The sequence below is a fragment of the Microtus oregoni genome, unplaced genomic scaffold (genome assembly GCF_018167655.1).
Source record: "Microtus oregoni isolate MIOR12 unplaced genomic scaffold, Mior012 000006F_ref0000085, whole genome shotgun sequence".
In the NCBI taxonomy this organism is placed as follows: Eukaryota; Metazoa; Chordata; class Mammalia; order Rodentia; family Cricetidae; genus Microtus; species Microtus oregoni.
Genome location: NW_024543065.1, coordinates 26,638,129 through 26,656,357, shown reverse-complemented (window position 1 = coordinate 26,656,357; position 18,229 = coordinate 26,638,129). Strand labels below are relative to the sequence as shown.

General features: G+C 40.9%; 1 protein-coding gene across 2 annotated transcripts in view; it reads right to left on the bottom strand.

The window, feature by feature from the left end:
* Nucleotides 1-18,229, bottom strand: part of Cdk19 (cyclin dependent kinase 19) — a 143,314-nt gene that overhangs the window by 98,145 nt on the left and 26,940 nt on the right. The window contains exon 1 of one of the 2 annotated variants that reach the window (XM_041653529.1): nt 1,339-1,440. The exons of the other annotated variant lie outside the window; for it this stretch is intronic. The gene's annotated coding sequence lies outside the window, so the exon portion shown is untranslated. Of the gene's footprint in view, nt 1-1,338; nt 1,441-18,229 lie in introns of those variants that run through there. 2 annotated transcript variants of the gene reach the window in all.

Sequence of the window (18,229 nt, the reverse complement as noted above, 5' to 3'; positions counted from 1 at the left end):
CCTTGAACTCTGAGATCTGCCTGCCTCTGTCTCCTGAGTGCTGAGATGAAAAACCTGTGCCCCCATACCAGGTTCATTAGACATGTTTTAGAGAGCAAACACATACATCAGGAAAAGCTTTTACGATCCTTTTCCTCTTTCTTCCCGGTTTCCTGGCTTCTCAGACCATTCATTACCACTATAGAGCACAAGCAGGTGACCGAGAGCAGTCAAAGCTAGAACCACCTCCTACCTTGAGGTAGGAGCAGCTGATGCATGGAGCCCAGGGACAAATACTCACAATGCACATGTTTCGTGTCTAGTATTCATATAACTACCAGCTATCTGCTGCTGAATATTTAAAGTTATCAATTCTTAAAATTATAAAAAGCTTTTTGACAAATTATCCACATTCAATCACAACTTCCTTTTCACTGAAATCTCTCAACTCCCAGTTCTCCTACATGAAGTGCTCCAGAAACTCATGGAGTTGCAGTTTTATTTTTAATACTGTAAAGAATATTACACAATCTGGATAGGTTATTGTTGCTATGGAAACTTTAAGATTTTTTGCAGTAAGTCAAAAAGTGCAAAATTAACACATCACATTAATAGTTTTTTAATTTCATATCCAGGCTGTCAAAGGAATTTGAAAGCTTGAGAACAGACTAAAGCATAGGCCCTACCCTAAATTATATGGATAGAAACAAGGAACAAACCTAGTAATTATTTCACTTAAAAAGTTTAAATATAACTTTCATATGCTAAATTAATAAGACCCTGGAAAACCTTTAATTCTAAGATTCAAAGTTTTAAAATTGAGAGGGAATGGGGTGTGTGTGTCCGCAGTTACCGTCTTAAGCTGTCACACGATGAATGGTCAAGAGACACCTATGAGATTCAGCATAAGACATGGCAAGGTCTCGGGAGCACAAGACTCTTTGACAATAGTCAGAACTTTAACATAAAGACCACAGGCACCAAACTTGGCACCTGTCTTGGTAATCTCAGTACTCAGGAGGCAGAGGCAGGTAGATCTCTTGAGTTAGAGGCCAGTTTGGTCTACAGAGTGAGTTCCAGGACAGCCAGAACTATTTAGAGAGATCCTGTCTCAAAAAAAAAAAAAAAGACTATGAATGTGGGGCTGGTCAGACAGCTCAGTGTTTAAGGCCCTAGCGGAAGGAGAGGGGCAAGTTGTCTAACTTCCGCATGAGGCAAGGAAGCTTACTGCTGTCGTCTATGCTGAGTGTCCCCTTCCTGGAACCCCTCCAAGTGGCAGCAGAACAAGTCCAAGTACTATTGAAGAACATGAAGGCACTTGTGAGACTGGGGCTACAGTTCCGGTTGAAAAGGACCTACCTTGTTGTAAGGGAAAGGAAAAAACAGAACTCTGGTGTGGAAGCACACTCCTATAATCCGGCCCTGGGGCGGCACAGGCAGGCAGCTTCTTAGGGCTTGCTGGCCTACTTGGTAGTTCCCAGCCACTGAGACTGTCTCAAAAGAACAAAAAGGTGGAAGATGCCTGAAGAACAACGTCTAAGGCTATCTTCTGACCTAAACACACATGCCCCTACACACATACACCCATAATACACATGTGTCTACACACATACACCCACAATAAGTGAGAGTAGACCTTTTTAAAGTATATTGCACACACCTGTACAGGTTCAGGAAGAGACCCTGTCTCAAAGAAACTGGCAGAGAATGACACAATAGGGCGCCTGACCGTCTTCTTCTCTCCAAATGCACACAATGTACTCAGACAAACATGCATTTATACACACATGTTCACACAAATACATCTTTTTAAAAACCTTTGCAATAAAAATAAACCTTCAAATAAAGATTAAAATCTATTTTATTTCTGATGAAAACAGAGAAGTCCTATTATTGTACACCATACTTTGACCTTCAGCACTACGCCATACTCTAGAGAAGAACAAAATTGGGACACTGACTACCCCAGATATCACAGCCCATCTTGTGGCACCCTGAGTAAGAGGTAACAAAAAACAAGAAACCCCTGTGCTCCTTGCCCTCGGGACATACACAAGGAAGGCCCCACAGAATGCGAGGGACTTCTGGAGCTGAAGGTCACTCAGGTCAACCCTCTACGGAAGGAGTTCCCAGAGCAGAAAAGAGTTTGCTGGGGAATCCAGGCAAACAGACAGCATGAAACAATACATGATCAGAAGGATGACTCAGAACCAGGTGTGCAGTGACAGCAAAGAATGAGGTTAAAAAAAAAAAAAGCTGTATTTCTAAGAACAGAAAAGATAGCTTCACAGATTACTGCTCAGAAAGCTAATTGTGATGGCTACAGAAGGGGAAAAATGGTGGCAGAGCACACTTGGTAGGCTGCATCAAGCATCAAGGTAAGAAAAGACGAAGGAGATTGGGGTGAGTTTCTGGCCCTGCGGCGCCAGCCTCGGAAGGGGAGCTCAGAGGTTCCTTGGCCCCCTATCCTTCTTGGGCTCTCTGCAGGGCCTCCACTCCCTGCATACCTCCTCTTTCTTCCTAGCCCACCCAGCTCCCATCCAGAACCCTCCCCATTTCGGCCCCACTGCCCTCTTTCTGAACATAACATCACCCAGCCCAGCCTGTCTGGGCACTGGGTCCGAATCCTCGGGGCACTCAAGCGGGCGGGACTCCCTTTGTTTCTATCGCCTACCTGCACCAAGCAGGGTAGGCGCTTTGTTTGCGACCTGCCCACCAGCAAGGAGGCCTGATCTCTTGGCGCCAGGAGAGACAGCATTGGGGAGAGCCAACGTTGGGGAGGCAAGGAGACCTGATCCGGTAAAAGAAGATTCATAACGGAGCATTTGGAAGAAGAGATGGGCAGACGCCAAGGCAAGAATTCGCCCAACAAGCTGAAAAGCAACATGAAGCCACCAGAAACCAGCGACCTCACAACGGGAGGACATGAACACCTTAATCAAGAAGAAATAGAAAAGATTGACTTTATGAAAGTGATTGATGCCTTTAAACAGCATGTAAAAAACGCCCTTATAGAAATGGATGAGAAATATAACAGAAAGTTTGAAGAATTGAATAAATCAGTGAATGATACCCTAGAAAACCAAGGAAAAACAATCAACCAGATAATGGAAACAGTTCAAGACTTGAAAACTGAACTGGAGGCAAAGAAGAAAATACAAACAGAGGGCCGGCTGGACATGGAAAATTTAAGTAAACAAACTGAGTCTACAGAAACAAGCATAACCAACAGAATACAAGAGTTAGAAGAAAGAATCTCAGATTCTGAAGATACCATAGAGAAAATAAACACACTGATCAAAGAAAACAGCAAGTCCAACAAACTCTCATCACAAAACATTCAGGAAATATGGAACACAATAAAAAGACCAAACCTGAGAATAATAGGAGTAGAAGAAGGAGAAGAAGTGCAGCTCAATGGTCCAGAAAATATATTTAATAAAATTATAGAAGAAAACTTTCCCAACCTAAAGAAAGATATACCTATGAAGGTGCAAGAAGCATACAGAACACCGAATAGGCTGGATCAAAAAAAAAAAACATCCCCTCGCCATATAATTATCAAAACACAAAGCATACAGAATAAGGAAAGAATATTAAGAGCTGCAAAGGAAAAAGGCCAAATTACTTATAAAGGTAAACCTATCAGACTTACACCTGACTTCTCCATGGAAACCATGAAAGCCAGAAGGTCCTGGATAGATGTGCTGCAGAAACTAAGAGACCATGGACGCAAGCCCAGATTACTATACCCAGCCAAGCTTTCGTTCACTATACATGGAGAAAATAAAATTTTCCACGATAAAAACAAATTTAAACAATACGCAGACACAAATCCAGCCTTACAGAAAGTAATAGAAGGAAAATCACTAACCAAGGAGTCCAACAATGACCACAATAACTCAGACATCTACAGACCCTTCACAAACACAAATCAAAGAAGGGAAACACACAAACTCTACTACTAAAAAAATGACCGGCGTTAACAACCACTGGTCATTAATATCACTTAATGTCAATGGACTTAACTCACCTATTAAAAGGCACAGGCTAAGAGATTGGATACGAAAACAGGATCCAACATTCTGCTGTTTACAAGAAACACACCTCAACCACAAAGACAGGCACCTACTCAGAGTAAAGGGCTGGGAAAAGGCTTATCAAGCAAATGGACCTAAGAAACAAGCAGGTGTGGCCATACTAATCTCTAACAAAGTAGACTTCAAACTTAAATCAATCAGAAGAGATGGAGAGGGGCATTTTATACTCATAACAGGAACAGTTCATCAGGATGAAGTCTCAATCCTGAACATCTATGCCCCTAATATAAAAGCACCCACGTACATAAAAGAAACATTGCTAAAACTCAAGGCAGCCATCAAACCGCACACATTAATAGTAGGAGACTTCAACACTCCTCTCTCACCAATGGACAGGTCAACCAGACAGAAACCTAACAGAGAAATAAGAGAATTAATGGAGGTAATGAATCAAATGGACTTAACAGACATCTATAGAACTTTCCATCCAAATAGGAAAGAATATACCTTCTTCTCCGCAGCTCATGGAACCTTCTCAAAAATCGACCACATAGTCGGTAACAAAGCAAACATCCACAGTTACAAAAAAATATTAGTAACCACCTGTGTCTTATCAGATCACCATGGATTAAAGTTAGAATTCAACAACAATGCTACCCCCAGAAAGACTACAAACTCATGGAAACTGAACAGTCAACTACTGAACCATACCTGGATTCAGGAAGAAATTAAGAAAGAAATTAAAGTCTTCCTGGAATTCAATGAAAATAAAGAAACAACATACTTAAACTTATGGGACACTATGAAAGCAGTCCTAAGAGGAAAGTTCATAGCACTAAGTGCCCACTTAAAGAAAACAGAGAAAGCTCACATTGGAGACTTAACAGCCCACCTGAAAGCTCTAGAAAAAAAAGAAGCAGACTCACCTAGGAGGAGTAGAAGACTGAAATAATCAAACTGAGGGCTGAAATCAACAAAATAGAAACACAGAAAACAATACAAAGAATCAATGAAACAAAAAGCTGGTTCCTGGAGAAAATCAACAAGATTGACAAACCCCTATCCAAACTAATCAAACGGCAGAGAGAGAATTTGCAAATTAATAAGATCAGAAATGAAAAGGGGGACATAACCACAGACAAAGAGGAAATTCAGAGAATCATTAGATCTTACTACAAAAGCCTATATGCCACAAAACTGGAAAATGTAAAGGAAATGGACACTTTTTTAGATAAATACCATATACCAAAGTTAAACCAGGACCAGGTGAACAATCTAAATAGACCTGTTAGTCACGAAGAATTAGAAGAGGTTATCAAAAACCTCCCTACCAAAAAAAGCCCAGGACCAGATGGTTTCAATGCGGAATTCTACCAGAACTTCCAAGAAGAACTAATACCTATACTCCTTAATGTTTTTCACAATATAGAAACAGAAGAGTCATTGCCAAATTCCTTTTATGAAGCTACAGTCACTCTGATACCAAAACCACACAAAGACTCAACCAAGAAAGAGAATTACAGGCCAATCTCACTCATGAACATCGACGCAAAAATACTCAACAAAATACTGGCAAACCGTATCCAAGAACACATTAGAAAAATTATCCATTATGATCAAGTAGGCTTCATCCCAGGGATGCAGGGCTGGTTCAACATACGAAAATCTATCAATGTAATCCATCATATAAATAAACTGAAAGAAAAAAACCATATGGTCATTTCATTAGATGCCGAAAAAGCATTTGACAAAATTCAACATCCCTTTATGATAAAAGTATTGGAGAGATTAGGGATACAAGGGTCATACCTAAATATAATAAAAGCTATATACAGCAAGCCGACAGCTAATATCAAATTAAATGGAGAGAAACTTAAAGCCATCCCACTAAACTCAGGAACACGACAAGGCTGTCCACTCTCGCCATACCTCTTCAATATAGTGCTTGAAGTTCTAGCAATAGCAATAAGACAACATAAGGGGATCAAGGGGATTCGAATTGGAAAGGAAGAAGTGAAACTTTCGTTATTTGCAGATGATATGATAGTGTACATAAGCGACCCCCAAAACTCCACCAAAGAACTTTTACAGCTGATAAACACCTTTAAAAATGTGGCAGGATACAAGATCAACTCCAAAAAATCAGTCGCCCTCTTATACACAAAGGATATGGAAGCAGAGAGGGAAATCAGAGAAGCTTCACCTTTCACGATAGCCACAAACAGCATAAAATATCTTGGGGTAACTCTAACCAAGGAAGTGAAAGATCTATTTGAGAAGAACTTTAAGGCATTGAAGAAAGAAACTGAGGAGTATACCAGAAAATGGAAGGACCTCCCTTGCTCTTGGATTGGGAGGATCAACATAGTAAAAATGGCCATTCTACCAAAGGCAATTTATAGATTCAATGCAATCCCCATCAAGGTCCCATCAAAATTCTTCACAGATCTTGAGAGGATAATAATCAACTTTATATGGAAAAACAAAAAACCCAGGATAGCCAAAACAATCCTATACAATAAAGGATTGTCTGGAGGCATTACCATCCCTGACTTCAAACTCTATTACAGAGCTACAGTGATGAAAACAGTGTGGTACTGGTATAAAAACAGAGAAGTCGACCAATGGAATCATATAGAAGACCCGAATTTTAACCCACAAACCTATGAACACCTCATTTTCGATAAAGGAGTTAAAAGTATACAATGGAAGAAAGAAAGCATCTTCAACAAATGGTGCTGGCATAACTGGATATCAACCTGTAGAAGAATGAAAATAGACCCGTATCTATCACCATGCACAAAACTCAAGTCCAAATGGATTAAAGACCTCAATATCAGTACGAACACATCGAACCTGATAGAAGAGAAAGTGGGAAGTACCCTACAGGAGATGGGCACAGGAGATCGCTTCCTATGTATAACCCCAGCAGCACAGACATTAAGGGCAACATTGAATAAATGGGACCAACTAAAACTGAGAAGCTTCTGTAAAGCAAAGGACACTGTCACTAAGACAAAAAGGCAACCTACTGACTGGAAGAAGATCTTCACCAACCCCGCAACAGACAAAGGTCTGATCTCCAAAATATATAGAGAACTCAGGAAACTAGACTTTAAAATGCTAATTAACCCAATTAAAAAATGGGGCACTGAACAGAACCAAGAATTCTCAACAGAAGAAGTTCAAATGGCCAAAAGACACTTAAGGTCATGCTCAACCTCCTTAGCGATCAGGGAAATGCAAATCAAAACAACTTTGAGATATCATCTTACACCTGTCAGAATGGCTAAAATCAAAAACTCCAATGATAGCCTTTGCTGGAGAGGCTGTGGAGGAAGGGGTACACTCATCCATTGCTGGTGGGAATGCAATCTTGTGCAACTACTTTGGAAATCAGTGTTTCAGTTTCTCAGGAAATTCGGGATCAACCTACCCCTGGATCCAGCAATACCACTCCTGGGAATATTATACCCAAGAGATGCCCTATCATATAACAAGAGCATTTGCTCAACTATGTTCATAGCAATATTATTTGTAATAGCCAGAACCTGGAAACAACCTAGATGCCCTTCAATGGAAGAATGGATGAAGAAAGTGTGGAATATATACACATTAGAGTACTACGCTGCGGTAAAAAACAATGACTTCTCGAATTTTGCATGCAAATGGATGGAAATAGAGAACACTATACTGAGTGAGGTAACCCAGACCCAAAAAGATGAACATGGGATGTACTCACTCATAATTGGTTTCTAGCCATAAATAAGGGTCACGGAGTCTACAATTGGTGAACCTAAAGAAGCTAAGTAAGAAGGTGAACCCAAGGAAAAACATATAGTTATCCTCTTGGCTATAGGAAGTAGACAAAATTGCCGGGGAGAAAATTGGGATCTTGGGGGTGGGGTGGGATGGGGGTAAGGGGAGATGGGGAGAGAAAAGGGAGAAGGGGAGGATGGGGGGAACTTGGGGAAAAAGGATGATTGGGATAAAGGAAGGTTGGATAGGGGAGCAGGGAAGCACATATCTTAATTAAGGGAGCCACCTTAGGGCTGGCAAGAGACTTGAACCTAGAGTGGCTCCCAGGAGCCCAAGGCGATGTCCCCAGTTAGTTCCTTGGGCAGCTGAGGATAGGGAACCTGAAATGACCCTATCCTATAGCAATACTGACGAATATCTTGCATATCACCATAGAACCTTCATCTGGTGATGGATGGAGATAGAGACAGAGACCCACACTGGAGCACTGGACTGAGCTCCCAAGGTCCCAATGAGGAGCAGAAAGAGGGAGAACATGAGCAAAGAAGTCGGGACCACGAGGGGTGCACCCACCCACTGAGACAAGTAGGGCTGATCTATTGGGAGCTCACCAAGGCCATCTGGACTGTGACTGAAAAAGCATGGGATAAAACCGGACTCTCTGAACATAGCGAACAATGAGGGCTGATGAGAAGCCAAGGACAATGGCACGGGGTTTTGATCCTACTTAATGTGCTGGCTTTGTGGGAGCCTAGCCAGTTTGGATGTTCACCTTCCTAGATATGGACGGAGTGGGGAGTACCTTGGACTTTCCACAGGGCAGGGAACCCTGACTGCTCTTTGGACTGGAGAGGGAGGGGGAGAGGAATAGGGGGAGGGGGAAAAGGGTAGGAGGAGGGGGAGGGAAATTGGAGGCTGGAAGGAGGCGGAAACTTGTTTTTTTTTCCTTTTCTCAATTAAAAAAAAGTCAAAGTGACCTTAAAACAAATATATTTGCAGTAATGACTACAATTCTGACTATCAAAAGTGTTAAGCTTAAAACAAAAAAATTAAGTTTAGTCTAAGAACATACCCAGTAGCAAGTATTTAGTATAAACCAAACCTTTTATGTAAAACATTGTCTTACGTTAAAAATTAGACATTTTCAAGTTGGGTTTACCACAGGCAACATGGGAGGACAGAGCCATTATTTCAGAAATGTGTTTTGTGTATGTATGTTGTATGTGGTATAAGCACACAACACAGTGTGAGTATGCAGATGCCCATGCGCATGCATGCAGAGGCCAGAAGATGACACCCACTGTCTTCCTCTATCTCTGCCTTAACCTGGTGACAGGCTCTCACATAGCTGCAATCTCAGTTTCTGTTAGAGCGAATGGACAGCAAGCTCCCTCAACTCTCCAATCTCCCTGTCTCCGCCACCCAATGCTAGGATTACAGGAATACTTGGCCATATCCAGCTTTTTATGTGTGAGCCTGAGCATAAGGACCTAAGTTCAAATCCCCAAGACCCATGTGGAAATTGCTGGACATGGCTATTCATACCTATAACGCCCACACTGGATGTGGAGACGGCAGATCCAAACTCAGGGCCTCACACTTTCAGAGCAAGGGTTCTAAGCCCTCCCCATACCCTTCAGAAATACTGGAATCTGGGACCATTCCTTTGTGAATCTACACACAGATGCTGGAACATTCAGCCCTAAATGAGGGATCTATTAAATCCCTTACCTCAGGACTCAGAAACCCAAGGAAGAGGGGGTGGAAAGAATGTAAGAGCCAGAGGGGATGGAGGATATCAATAAAACAAGGCCCTGTAAATCAACATAATCAAAGTTCACATGAACCCTCAGAGACTGAGGCAGCATGCACAGGGCCTGCACAGGTCTGCACCAGGTCCTCTGTGTATGTATTATGGCTTCCAGTTTAGTTTTATGTGACCCCTGAGTGTGAGTGAGTGGGTCTCTCATTCACAGACCTTCTCATGGGCTCTTCTGTTTATCTTGTCCAACTCCAATATGATAGTTACTACTTTATTATACTTTCTTTGCTATATTTTATTATTACCCCTTAGAAACCTATTTGTTTTCTAATGAGAGATGGAAGGGGGTAGGTGTGGTTGGGAGGGAAGTGAGAGGAAACTGTAATCAGGATATATTATAAAGAGAGAAAAATCTATTTTCCATAGAAGGAAAAATAGCTATGAATGTTTATTTGTAGGATATTTAAAAATATTGTTAAGATAATTATGTTAGCATTTTAAAAATTCTATGATCTGGGCTGGAGAGATGGCTCAGAGGTTAAGAGCATTGCCTGCTCTTCCAAAGGTCCTGAGTTCAATTCCCAGCAACCACATGGTGGCTCACAACCATCTGTAATGAGGTCTGGTGCCCTCTTCTGGCCTGCAGGCATACACACAGACAGAATATTGTATACATAATAAATAAATAAATAAATATTAAAAAATTCTTTAAAAAAAAAAATAAAAAAAAAAAAAAAAAAAAAAAAAAAAAAAAAAAATTCTATGATCTTACCATAAGCTACTAAAATTACTTGGAAGTAACTCATATCCCTTACTCCATCTCCAAATAAGAAGTCACTAACATGGAAACTTACAAGCAGTAGAAATTAAGTATCTGTTGCCTAGAAATAAACTTTACCAGTCTTGATCTACTTTTAAAATTTTCCACAGTAGTAAGAAAATCTAGAAAAATTCCTTTTCCAGATACATGCCCAACAGTATGGTGGAGCACGCCTACAGTCCCAGATTACCAGAAGACAGAGAAGGAAGGCACAGGTATGTCTACAAGTTTCAGCCTGGGCTGTGCAACATACCAGGGAGGAAAAGGGAGAGGCAGGCTGGGGAGTCGTTTAAGGTAGGAGAGTGCTTGCTAGCCAACTAAAGAAGGAAGCCTAAACTTCAGTTAACAGCTCAATGCCGCGCACCAGAGCAGGAAAGGAAAGTCAAGGCAACACCGTCTCCAGAGTCAGAAAAGAACAATGGACACATGCTGATGTCCAGGATTCTTGCAGGAAATGGTGCTTCCTCAATTAATGCAACCAAGATAATCTCCCACTGGCATGCACAAAGGCCTTTCATCTCCCAGGTGATTACAGGTCTCATCAGGTTGTCAAAGAAGATTAATTATCACGCCTAGCACACGCAAGGTCCCAGTTGGATTCCTCTGCTGTATAGCAGGTTTTCTCCATTAAACAGTCCATCCTGCAGCAGAAGCTCCTTTAGACAGAAAATAAACACCTCAAAATAGTTTCAGGAAGTCCCTAAAACTGACCAGATTCACTATGCCCCTCCTCCCAAGAGTAAACAGTAAAGACTGAGGAGACTCACCCTCAGACAAGTCAAGCTACATAGACTCTTAAGACAAGCCCATCTGACTCGAAAAGGTTTACATCAACTGAGTCACTTGGAAAGGACACTGTCTACCCTGTTGAGCTGCCTGCAGACTGTGCAGTGTGCTCCAGGCTCCCAGCTTTTATGAGCTGTCACTAGTGCTGGGGTGGGCTTTGGTGATGCATCTGTCTTTGAGTCATTTCTGCTCCCAAGCTCACTGGTTTACCAAGTGAGACTCTGGTGGTATCCCTACTTTGCTCTGTCCTGGGCTCTCTAGCTGGAGTGAGTAAAGGGAGTGTGTGGGTGGGTGGGTGGGTGTGTATATATGCACACATGCACGTGTGTGTGTGTGTGTGTGTGTACACATGTTGTGTGTCCTGGACTATCTATCTGGGGTGAGTAAAGAGAGAGGGGTGTGTGGGTGTGTGTGGGGGGGGGGAGTGTTATATCTCCCCAGGAAAAATCTTCTCACACACTCCTGCACTGCAAAAATTCAACGACAAAAAGAAATACATGTGAAAAAAAATCAAATAAAAATGATAGTTAGAACCTTATATCAATATTTTCCCTGGAATAGTAAACAGCATGTCTTAAAATTCACCAGAATGCAACTGCTTCTGTCTGCAAGGAATGGAAAAATATACAAATATTTTGTCATTCTCAAGTCTAGCTCTGTCGGATCAGATAGAGTGAGATCATTAGAGCAAGCAGTACTGTTTCCTTGGGTCCATTTTGTCTAGGGACTAATTAAGCCTCCTTTCTACCACTGAACTAGACCCAAAGCAACCTCCAGCCTCATTCTGAGATACTCTATGAAAGTACTTCAAATCCTAAGAATTTACTCAAAACAAAATATTCAAAAAGATTACTAAGATTCAAGATACTAAAATCAATATTTCTTTTTTTACATTTTAAATATCTTAGTTTTCCATCATGGATGGTTCTTTCAAACCTGAGCCACTGAGGCATCTTCCTTAAAAAAAAAAAAAAACTTACTAATTTATGGGAATGAGTATTTTGCCTGAGTATATGTATATGCACCGTTTAAATGTCTGCTGCCTGTGAAGTGGTCAGCAGAGGCATCAGCTCCCCTGGAACTGCAGTTACAGACAGTTGTGAGCCACCATGTGGGTGCTAGGAATAGAGTCCAGGTCCTCTGCAAGAACCACCAGTGCTCTGACCACTGAGTCACTCCAGCCCATCCTCTTTTAGTTAAGTGTGGGTTTGAGCATACCTTTCCTAGTTGATGCTAACCACTGTTTCTTTCCTAATTCGATAAGATCAACAATCTATGAAATACATTTACAAGGAAAAAGTTAATTGGTTTAGAAGATTTTAGTTGAAATTTGAATCACCATGGCACATAAATCATGAAGTCAAACAAAAATGTTAGCTATCTTTTTCAGAGACTAACATACAAATAAAATCGTGTTGGAACCGTTTTTATTACTGTTTGTTGGTTTTTGCTGTTGTTTGAGACAGGGTCTTAGCTTATATCCTTGGTTGGCCACACTATGTAGACCAAGTCGGCCTCAAACTCACAAAGATCAGTCTGCCTCTGTCTCCAAAATGCTGGAATCAAATGTAAAAAGAGCAGTGGGCCACTTCCTGCTGCCTGGCTCCCGGCCACCTGGCTAGCTTATGCCCGAAATAATCACACGGAGATCTGTATTAATTAAATTGTTGCCTGGCCCATTATCTCCAGCCCCTTAACGGCTAACTCTCACATATTGATCTAACCCATTTCTAATCATCTGTATCACCACTTGACTGTGGCTTACTGGCATGAGTCTAACCAGCGTCCATCTGAGAGAGGAGAGCCATGGCATCTGCCTAACTCTGCTTTTTTCTCCCAGCATTCTGTTCAGTCTACTCTGCCTATCTAAGCTGCTGTCCTATCAAAAAGCCAAGGCAGTCTCTTTATTTAACCAATGAAAGTTAACACATAGACAGAAGACCCTCCTACATCAATCAAAGGTGTGTGCCTCCAAGCCCAGCCCTGCATTAGAACATTTAAAGCAAGTTATAAAACCATTTCCTCATTTCTGTATCACAAAGTGTACTGTGTGTACTATAAAATACATCTTACACAAATTATTAACAATGGAGAGACTATTTTTACTATTTTACTATCTTTACCTCTTCTGGTTTTTCTATAATAATCATTAACTGCTTATGTAATAGCCATTTTTTTCCAAGAGTTTCCATATATGTTCTCCAGAATTTGTTTACTTAATGGTCCTACTAATACACACCTTTAGGGATGTAGAGGCAGGGGAATTAGGAGTCCAAGGTCATCTATACCTACACAGTGAGTCCAAGGCTAGGCCTGGGCTACAAGATTTCTAAAAACAAACTACTCAGGCAAATCTAGCCTTATCAAGTTAAGTATTTCATACAAATGCCAATCCAAGAATTTTAAATTCAAATCACTAAGTTAAAAACCAAGACACTAATTAAATTGTTATCCAATTAAAATCAAAGGTAAATACCAGTAAAGAGGAGCCACTGTACTCTTAATCTATACTGAAGAGCTATCTTTTCCATTTACCATTAATCAGCTTTTGGAATCAACACAAATCGGTACTACCCTACAGCACAACACGCTTGTTATGAACCGCAAAAAGTTGTCCTTTCATGGTACGCACTACATGGCAGAAACCAACCAAACACGGACTCTTGAGACCTATTACATGCTACAATCCCACCGAAAGCCGACAGGGTAAGTAACACCTCCTAGATTATGAGTTTAGCAGAGGGGGCAATATTCCAGCAGAAGGGATTCAGCTTTAATCACCACAGCAAATTTTTTTGTGTCTTTATACTCCTGAGAAAAGAACAGCACGGCCAAGGCTCACATGCAAATGAGCGTGATACGTCTGAAGGCTGGTTTAGAGCAAGGGAAGGGAAAACAATGACAAAGAGACAAGCAGGGCCGAACGAAGCAGAACATGTGAGTCTCATGAAGGAATCGGAACGTCATCCTAAACATAAAGTTAAAAATCGTGAACAGTTTGTTTCCCTATGGGTAGTTTGGAGGTGTGAAGACACAATAGAAGAAGTAGAGACTACTTTAACTAGTAAAGATTACCTTGTAAGTAATTTACGTGTATGGGGACAATAATATAAATTAGGGTGGTGGCAGAAGAAATAAAGAGAGTAGATGGATCTGAAAGATAACTAGGGCACAGTGCCAGCACAACAAGAGTAAAGAAGCAAGTGAAAGACAACCAAGAAAGGCCCTGTTAGCAGGCTGGGCAATGAGGAACAGTGTACATTTACTGAGTTAAAACGGACAGATTGGGGGTGTTTCAGGGAACTTAAGTTGAGGACTTTGGTAGTGTGTAAAAGGAGATGTTCAAATGCCTACAGCTTAGAAGGGAGACAGAAATATGAAAGTCAAGTCATGGAAGCAGAAGGGTGCACAGAGCCTGTAACAACAGCACTTTGAAAACAATGGTCCCATCATTCATATATAAAATACATACATACATACATACATACATATGTATGTATGTATCAGGCTGAGGATGTAGTTCAGTTGAGATAGTGCCTGACTACCACTCACAGAGCCCTAGGTTCAATTCCCAGCACCAGGTAAAATCAAGTATGATGATGCGCTTGTAACTTTGGCACCTAGGAGGTTGAGACAAGAGAATCAGAAGTTCACTGTCAACCTTGGCTATATAACAAGAGGCAAAATGGCATGAGACTCTCTCTCAAAAAACCAGGGTGAGGGGCTGATGCCCTGGAGAGATGATTCAGCAGATGATTCAACAGAATATGCCCTGCTCTTGCAGAGGACCTAAATTCAGTTCCTGCAACTTATAATGGGCAGCTTACAGCCAGTTGCCTGTAACTCTTGCTCCAAAGGGAATGTGAGGCCTCTCACCCCCATGGACACATACATATGCACACGTACGTACATAACACACACACACACACACACACACACACACACAGTTTCTTTCTCATTTTTAATTAATTTTTAATTTTTTTATAACTATATAGTTAATTTCATTTCTCAAAGAAACTAATAAGGGATAGGGGAGTAAATGAGATGAGTTTTTGTTTTCCTAAGAGTAACTCTTTGAGATTCTTAATAATACACAGCATATCACATTAAATAAATGCACATAATTCAAATAAAAATAGTTAATTAATTTAGAAATGAAATAATGTGGTAATATCTTTTTTTTTTTTGAGCCTATCCTGGAACTAGCTCTTGTAGACCAGGCTGGCTTCGAACTCAGAGATCCACCTGCCTCTGCCTCCTGAGTGCTGGGACTGGCCCGGTAATATCTTGTTGTACAAATAAAGCTTGCCTAAGAACGGAGGGCAGAGCTAGCTACTAGCTAACCATAGAGGTCTGGAGGTCTGCACAGACAGAAAGTGCCATGGCTGGGCAGAGAGAGGAAGTGATAAGGTGAGAGGAGACAGGAACTCAGTACTTTCTCAGCTGGGCAGCTGAGTAGGTAAGGCGGCTGTGGTTTTGCTCCTTGTCTCTCAACGGTTTCCACTATATCTGACTCCAGACTTTTATTATTAAAACCTATTAGAACTTATGCTACAGTACAGAAAAGTTCAAGAAAATCACTTCCAATTATTACCAACAAATTAAAAATACTCACTGAAGAAAGAAAAAGGCAGGGTTTCAGATGTAAAATTATAGTTCACCCCACTAAACAGCCTGAAACTGCTGCCTCTAAGCAGCAGGAGGAAGTGAGAGTTGACTGTCAAATGGACTGACTCTATCTTGAGCACACCAAGAGACTGAACAATGCATACCACCCAATCTCACATAAACCACACATCCTGAACAGGAGATGCGATGTACAGCTGCTTACTCAATATCTAAAAGAGCATAATCTTCAAAGGACATAAAACAATTACTCTAAAATTAAAACAAAAACAGTTATTCTAATTCTTATTCAAAATCTATCTACAAATTAACCTTGTTAATTTATTAAACTTGTTAAGTTTATGCTTTGGAGTATAGCAGTATGTAAGCTGCTTTTATTAATTAAAGAAAAAAAATCTAAACCAAATGTGTTGATGTATACCTTTAATCCCAGCACTCAAGGGACGAAGGCAAGAACATATCTGAGAATTGGAGGTCTGCCTAGTCCACAACATAGAGTTCTAACTCAGCCAGATTTACACAGCGAGAAGGCTGAGACCTGTCTCCAAATGAAAACTAAAAACTACTAGACCTGAGAAAGACGTCTCAGTAGGTAGAAGTACTTGTCATGCAAATAAGCAAGTGTGAAGACCTGAACTCTAATGCCTCATAAAAGCCTAAAACAAATCAAAATAAAAGCCGGATGCATCCGGAATGCCTGTGACCCCTGTGCACCTACAGAGAGCTAGAGACAGAGAGAATCTGCAGATGGGGCTCACAGGCTGCACTCTGGTGTGTGAACTGGACAAGATGGAAGGTGAGGCCCAACACTCAAGGCACGTTCAGAAGTGTGCACATGCATGTACACAGCACTCTCTTTAACAGAACTGTTCCAGGAAAGCAGAGAAACTTCATCAACAGCGGTGTAGACTCATAACAGTATAATAGTCGGCATGTAGATAGCAAAATGGCCCCTTTTTTCATCAAAGAAACACTGCCCAAGAAAAGTATGCCACAATTTCTCATCTAATCTCATTATTTTCTTTAAAAGCAATTCATTAAAAAGCTTCTATAAATCATATTTTACAACTATGTGGGATGTGTTTGTTTCTCTACTAAAACAAGAGCAAACTTGAGAGAAGAGCATATTAACAAGTTCGGAAGAGATAATTAGCATATTGGAAAGCAGCGTTTCTGGCACATGGAACTTAACATAAGAATGTCTATCCTCCAGTCATGAGTCACGGATTAGGCTGCCTTCTATTTATTGTGAAGCAATCTTTCAGTAAAAGGAGCAGTAGGGAAGAATACAACATGAATAATGACTTGGACAAGTTCCCAGGAAGAAACCACAGCGCGGCTAAGTCTGAGAAAATGACAGTGCATTAGACAATATACTAGTGTTCTCTTTTCATTAATTACTCTGAATCTTAATGGTGGAGAGAGGGAAAGCCACCATCCAGCACTATACAGTTTTCTAGGATTTGTTACATTTACTTGTGTGTGTACATGCAAGCAAGCACACAGACGCCAGTGTGCATGAGGCAGTAGAGGCCAATCTGCAGGGGCTGGCTCTCTCCTTCCACTGCGTGGGCTCCAGGGATTAAAACGCAACAGCCTTGTTGGCAGCAAGTGTCTACCCACTGAGTGCTCTCACCGCCCCACAGTTTTAGAGCTCGCTCGCTCGCTCTCTCTCTCTCTCTCTCTCTCTCTCTCTCCTGATTTTAGCAATATAAATTAAATGTATCTTAAATTTGACCACAGCAGTCATTTGCTGTATTGTTTTCCCTGTTCTCTGGTGACGCTCAGAGAAAGCCTCCCCAGCACACACAGTGACACTAGAAGATAACACTCTTTATCTTCTACTGAAGAGTCTGCCGCCTCCCACACTCGAGGTCCAGACAGGAAGCTCTCCTGGAAACCATGAATACAGCAGAAGCAAGGCAGTCTATGTAGATTTAAAGTTACACTTCCCAAAACATAAAACGGCAAACGACTATCTAAGTCTACTTATCTACCAAGGATTCAGACTTCAGAGCTGACAGGGAAATCAACAACATAAATTAACACCACAGGTCATCATATATTTTGCAATTGAATATGTAAAAATACCAAACGCTGACTCACTGAGCTTGAATTACTATATACACTTACAAAAAAAAAAAAAAACAGATTTAAGCTATTGAAAAAACTAATAGAACAAAAAGGCGTGAATGCATACAAACAGAAAGTACCAACTGTTTTTTAATTATGTGAGAGCCCATATATGTATGTGGAAAATAAAAGATGTTAATTAAATAGAAAAATAAACTTCGCAAAATAGAATATGGAGATTCCTACAGTTCAGAGCACATTTTCTTCTTAGAAACAGAAATTATTGAGAATATAGGGAGAGAACTATTTAAAACACACCAGGGGCTCTATCTGCAGGGTTTGGATTTGGGTCAGTCAGGCGGAGGTTGAGGATGGGCCAGATCC